At 42.7% G+C, this 6,392-nt stretch overlaps 1 long non-coding RNA gene across 2 annotated transcripts; it reads right to left on the bottom strand.

Annotated features, from left to right (window-relative positions):
* Positions 1-4,634: 4,634 nt before the first annotated feature.
* Positions 4,635-5,474, bottom strand: LOC139023872 (uncharacterized). Of its 2 annotated transcripts, none has more exons than XR_011475093.1 (3): positions 5,426-5,474; positions 4,824-4,913; positions 4,635-4,723 (listed from the first exon to the last, which is right to left on the bottom strand). It is a non-coding gene; the product is annotated as an uncharacterized lncRNA (long non-coding RNA). The 2 variants fall into 2 exon arrangements; XR_011475092.1 differs by lacking the exon at positions 5,426-5,474 and adding an exon at positions 5,211-5,418 and having other exon boundaries at positions 4,636-4,723.
* Positions 5,475-6,392: the final 918 nt, after the last annotated feature.

Here is a 6,392-nt window from a genome sequence, read left to right as displayed (position 1 = left end):
CCTGTGTTGTATCACACTCATAGGCGGAAATCCCAGGGGGGACGGGGGGGACACGACCCCCCCATCCTGGGAAAAATATGATTTGTCCCCCCCAATATATCACTGTAAACATAACTATGTAATTTCAATAATATTAATAATACGCAATGAAAGCACTTGTGCTGATTATAGACACTTAATAGCGCGTTTAAGTTTCAAAAGATTGCGACCCCCCCCGCCCTTTGCCTCACAATGGTTTGATCCACTGCCAGTTCTTTAGCTGGCAWRGTAATAGAGGGTTCGTAACTACTGTCCGAAAGGGACAAGTACGTAACTGACGTGAGGTTAATCCAGTCAATCCATAGCAGGTCCATAGCAATGTTATTTATTTATTTTTATGTTGGCAGGGTTCACACACTAGCTGAATTTGCAGAGCTAGCGCGCAAACTAAAGCAAACATTAACTATCAAGCTAGCTAGTACCTATTCCATTTATGTGGCGTCGTCAAAGATAGAATCTTTGCTATCATCAGTTTATTCCAAGATCAGCATGCAGCTGTAGTGCTTCGACGTCCCTGTGATAAGGTTAGCGATAAACTGAAGTCCAAACTGAACAGAACAGAACTACACTCTCTTCTACCATTGTCTTAAATATATATAATGGTCTCGTTGCAAAAGATAAATTGTCGCTAGTGAACTTTTTTTATTTTATTTTATTTAACCTTTATTTAACCAGGTAGCAAAGATTATAGCAAACACACAGAAACGGAATTGGTGCTCGCTAGCTTTACAAATTCAGCTATTGTTGGAAGCCAGCCCAATATGAAACAAACTTTTTAAATTACAAAAGGTTGCAGCATGTGTTGTGGTAAATGTGTGTGTGTGCAGCTAGGGCCAGCCAGCCAGGCCAGGTAGAAAAATGGCCGAACATTTAGAAGAGACGGACATCAGAGTATTTGTCAGTACACCAAAACGCATGAGTAAGAACTCTAGTATGCCTAATATCTCAAAGGACTAGTTGAAATAAAATGGCTTCATAAGAAAGAAGTGAAAGCTTTAATGGAAAAGGGGGGGGGGGGGGGGGGTTGGTGTTTCACAATGATAGTCAATTAGGCAGAGCAGGCAACAGATGGCACACAGACAGCAGAGCTTGGGGACAGATATGCCAGAGACAGACTGGGCAAGACAGGGATGTCTCCAGGTAAGTTTGTTGAGTCTTTGTTTGGCACCATTATGAAAGGTTCTAAAAAAAAATTTGACTTGTAAAATAGGGACATAATTGGAAAATGCCATGGATAACCCACTCTCACTAAATCATGGTGACTAAACTAAGATTTGTTTTACGGCAATGGTATTGCTGGTTGTGGATAATTGTGTAGTTTTTTGGGCGTACTGGTAGTTAGGAGTACGGCAAACACCTTATTTATTTTCTAGGAAGACCAGACTGAGTCAGTTTAGGGTAGTGAAAGGGAAAGAGCCAGGGAGAGAGACTTCAGAGGACAGTGTCACAGCCGCCACGGCAGGACCAAGTGTCACCCTTGTTGCAGCAGCCACCGCAGTATGGGGACAGTGGGCACAGCTTGTCCAGTTACCAACAGTGATTCGGCACAACCATATCAGCCACACCCACTAATTTTATAGAACCCGCAAACTCTTGGCCAACAGAGTGTTGACGTTTCAAGAGAGATGGTTTCGCGATTTCCCCTAGGCTAACATTATAATCCATCACATAAAAGGAAGTGTTGTGTTTTTCACTGTTTAGCCAAGGGTTTTCAAGCCAGCCATCTTTGGCCAAAGAGCTGATGCTGCCCTTCATAGTGCAGGATTTAGGAACTGGAGAAAAGCCAATTGGAAAAATTCACAGCACATCAAAAATTTGCCAAACCCACCGCCACTTTGTAATTGTAACAGCACACCAGCTAAATCCAATCAGTGTCCAGTTATGTCCAGCGCGTGGGGTAAACAGCAAGGAAGGACGGCAAAGGCATTGCTGAATGAAAATTGGTTAGTTCGGTGCGGCATGTAGTAAGACAGGGACAAGCCTTTTAGAGGCCACACGGATGACAGTGGGGAATTTATACCAGATTTTGAAAAGCTAGGGCAGAAGAGGGATGATCCCATTTTACTTGAAGTGGCTAACAGAGCGTAACGCAACAATGTTACACAGGCCCCAAAGCAACAGAATTGAAATTCTGAACATCATGGCCAATAGTCTTGAGGCATTGCAGCTGAGATTAGGTTCTCTCCGATTGTACAATTTTCATTAATTGGTTTTTGATGGTAACTCAAGATGTTTCTCTGGTGCTGAAGCGGAAGGAATGTCTTGTCTGCGTTTATGTTGACCATGACCATGTTCCCCTCACAAAGGAGTTTTATTGGGCTACTACAAGGGTGTCGGAGACAACAGGCGAGGGCACATGCCGGAAAAAGTGGCAACTGAAGTGTTGTTTGAGGCTCATTTGGCCCATGTCTGGCCTTACGTGGGCAGAGTTACGATGGTGCTCAAACATGGCAGGAAAATACACAGGTGCACAGGCCAATTGTGAGAAGGCAGCAGCCAATTAGGCCTCTATGTCCATTTGTGGAGCACACTTTGGTGGTTAAATCTTGATTACACCAGGCTGGCTGCTCAGCCCTCCCCAACTGATCCGGGATTCCCTTTCCTTGGGTCCATCAGTTAATGAGGTGTCCTCTATGGCCAGTCAAGGAAAGTTTTAAGAGCATGTTTGAATCATTTGCCACGTCCAAAAGAAAACACATCTGCCCACCCGGAAACCCCTATGTCCCAACAAGGTGGACTGTGGCCGGAATACTGCTATTTAGAGCTGTGCTAAGGGCAGTAATGAAGCGGGTACTAAGCAGCCTAGAGGAGAGTAGTTTTGTGCATGTATGTATCGGTGGATCGTTTGTGTTGGGTTTGAGCATTAGTATTTTCACCCCCTTCACACCATTCTTCAGTCGGTGTCTCAACTCTTCAAACAGCAGCTATGGACAAGTATGTCGCACAAGTATGCAATTTTAAATAAAATAACATGAAATAATCATTTTGTAAGTGTTACTGTCGTGTACTGTCATGTACTAAAACTACTCTCCTCTAGGCTGCTTAGTACCCGCTCATCTCGCCCTAGCACAGCTCTAATAGCAGTATTCCGCACGTCCACCTTGTTGACACATAGGGGTTCCCGGGTGGGCAGTGTGTTTTCTTTGGACGTGGCAATTGATTCAAACATGCCTCTTAAACTTTCCTGACTGGCCATAGAGGACACCTAACTGATGGACCCAAGAGAGGAATCCCGGATAAGTGGGGAGGCTGAGCAGCCAGCCTGGTGTAATCAGATTTACACAGTGTGCTCCACAATGGACATAGAGGGCTAATGGCTGCTGCCTTCTCACAATTGCCTGTGCACCTGTGTATTTTCCTGCCCATGTTTGAGGCACCATGTAACTCTGCCCACCGTAAGCCAGACATGGGGCAAATTGAGCCTCAACAACACTTCAGTTGCCACTTTCGCAAATGCCCCTCGCCTGTTGTCTCCGACACCCCTGTATAGCCATTAAACTCCTTGTGAGGGACATGGGTCATGGTCAACAAACGCAGACAGACATTCTCCTGTTTCAGCACCAGAGACATCTTGAGTACCATCAACAATTAATGAAATTGTACAATCGGAAGAGACCTATCTCAGCTGCAAATGCCTCGAATGACTATTGGCCATGATGTTCAGAATTTCATTCTGTGCTTTGGGGCCTGTGTACATTGTGGTACGCTCTGTTAACCACTTCAGTAAATGGGATCATCCTCTTCTGCCCTAGAGTTTCAAAATCTGGGTATAAATTCCCACTGTCATCCGTGTGGCCTCTAAAGGCTTGTCCCTGTCTTACTACATGCCGCACCGAACTAAACAATTTTCATCAAGCAATGCCTTGCGTCCTCCTGCTGTTTACCCCACGCGCTGGACATAACTGGACACTGATTGGATTTAGCTGGTGTGCTGTTACATTACAAAGTGGCGGGGGTTTGGCAATTTTGATGTGCTGTGAATTTTTTCAATGGTTTTTCTCCAGTTCCTAAATCCTGCACTAATGAAGGCAGCATCAGCTCTTTGGCCAAAAGATGGCTGGCTTGAAAACCCTTGGCTACAGTGAAAACACACACTCCTTTTATTGATGGATTATAATGTAGCCAGGGGAAATCGCGAAACCATCTCTCTTGAACGTCAACACTCTGTTGGCAAGAGTTTGCGGTTCTATAATTGTGTTGGCTGATATGGTTTTGTGCCATCACTGTGGTAACTGGACAATGCTGTGCCACTGTCCCCTATACTGGTGCTGCTGGCAACAAGGGTGACACTTGGTCCTGCCGTGGCTGTGACACTGTCCTCTGAAGTCTCTCTCCCTGGCTCTTTCCCTTTCACTACCCTAACTGACTCAGTCTGTCTCCTAGAAAATAATAAGGTGTTTGCCGTACTCCTAACTACCGGTACCCAAAACTCACAAATTAATCACAACAGCAATACCATTGCCGTAAACAAATCTTAGTTTAGTCACCAGTTTAAGTTGAGAGTGGGGTATCCATGGATTTTCCAATTATGTCCCTATTTTACAAGTCAAATTTTTTTAGAACCTTTCATAATGTTGCCAAACAAAGACTCAACAAACTTACCTGAGACTCCCTGTCTGCCAGTCTGTCTCTGCATATCTGTCCCCAGCTCTGCTGTCTGTGTGCCATCTGTTGCCTGCTCTGCCTAATGACATCATTGTGAAACATTTCCATTAGCATTTCACTTCTTTCTTATAAACATTTTATCAACTGTCTTTGAGATATTAGGATACTAGAGTTCTTACTATGCGTTTTGGTGTACTGACAAATACTCTTGATGTCCGTCTTCTTCTAAATGTTCGCCATTTTTCTACCTGGCTGGCTGGCTGGCCTAGCTGCACACACACACATTTACACAACACATGCTGCAACCTTTTGTAATTTAAATAGTTTGTTTCATATTGGCTGGCTTCCAACAATAGCTGAATTTGTAAAGCTGCGAGCACCAATTCCGTTTCTGTGTGTTTGCTATAATCTTTGCTACCTGGTTAAATAGGTTAAATAAATAAAATAAAAAAAGTTCACTAGCGACAATTTATCTTTTTGCAACGAGACCATTATATATATTAAGACAATGGTAGAAGAGAGTGTAGTTCTGTTCTGTTCAGTTTGGACTTCAGTTTATCGCTAACCTTATCACAGGGACGTCGAAGCACTACAGCTGCATGCTGATCTTGGAATAAACTGATGATAGCAAAGATTCTATCTTTGACGACGCCACATAAATGGAATAGGTACTAGCTAGCTTGATAGTTAATGTTTGCTTTAGTTTGCGCGCTAGCTCTGCAAATTCAGCTAGTGTGTGAACCCTGCCAACATAAAATAAATAAATAACATTGCTATGGACCTGCTATGGATTGACTGGATTAACCTCACGTCAGTTACGTACTTGTCCCTTTCGGACAGTAGTTACGAACCCTCTATTACCATGCCAGCTAAAGAACTGGCAGTGGATCAAACCATTGTGAGGCAAAGGCGGGGGGGGTCGCAATCTTTTGAAACTTAAACGCGCTATTAAGTGTCTATAATCAGCACAAGTGCTTTCATTGCGTATTATTAAAATTATTGAAATTACATAGTTATGTTTACAGTGATATATTGGGGGGACAAATCATATTTTTCCCAAGATGGGGGGGTCGTGTCCCCCCGTCCCCCTGGGATTTCCGCCTATGAGTGTGATACAACACAGGGACACTTAATAACAGTGATGAGAAAACTGTTGTCTTTTTGTCACACAACAAATCTTATAGTTTTACCCATGGTATCTGTGTTTACAGTTACATTGTTTACGAACAATTAAGTAAACAAGCTCATAATTTTGGGTTATGAGGAGAACGACAGTTTAAAACTAATCTTATGAGGCATTTGTAGTTACATTCTTCAAGAATCAATGGGTATTCATAACAAATCCTAAATGGATGTACCAATCGCAGAATGCTCTTTTAAATAGCTGGGGCTATGAACTGTCTCCAGGCATGTATTTTTAGAGAAAGAAAAATGAGATGGACTCTACCTACATGTGTATTTATCCTACTGTTTTTATCAAACAAATGTCCGTTTTTTTCACATCCTTACACAACCTGTTATTTGACATTTTGAAGCATTAAGTCAAAAATCCAAGAACCTTTTTTTTTGACAAAACATTACTTGATAAAAAAAAAAAAAATGTTTAAGACACTCCAGAAAAATGAAAAACAATAAAAACATGATAATGACTAAATAATGTTTATGGGGGAATTCACCTGCACCACCAAAGCATAACACCTGCCTACATGGCTGATGTGCAGCAGGTTTTTTTGTACTTCAAAGCGTAG

Source organism: Salvelinus sp. IW2-2015, unplaced genomic scaffold (genome assembly GCF_002910315.2).
Source record: "Salvelinus sp. IW2-2015 unplaced genomic scaffold, ASM291031v2 Un_scaffold61, whole genome shotgun sequence".
Classification (NCBI taxonomy): Eukaryota; Metazoa; Chordata; class Actinopteri; order Salmoniformes; family Salmonidae; genus Salvelinus; species Salvelinus sp. IW2-2015.
The sequence above is the reverse complement of the archived record's forward strand: the minus strand, read 5'-3'. Positions and strand labels throughout refer to the sequence as shown.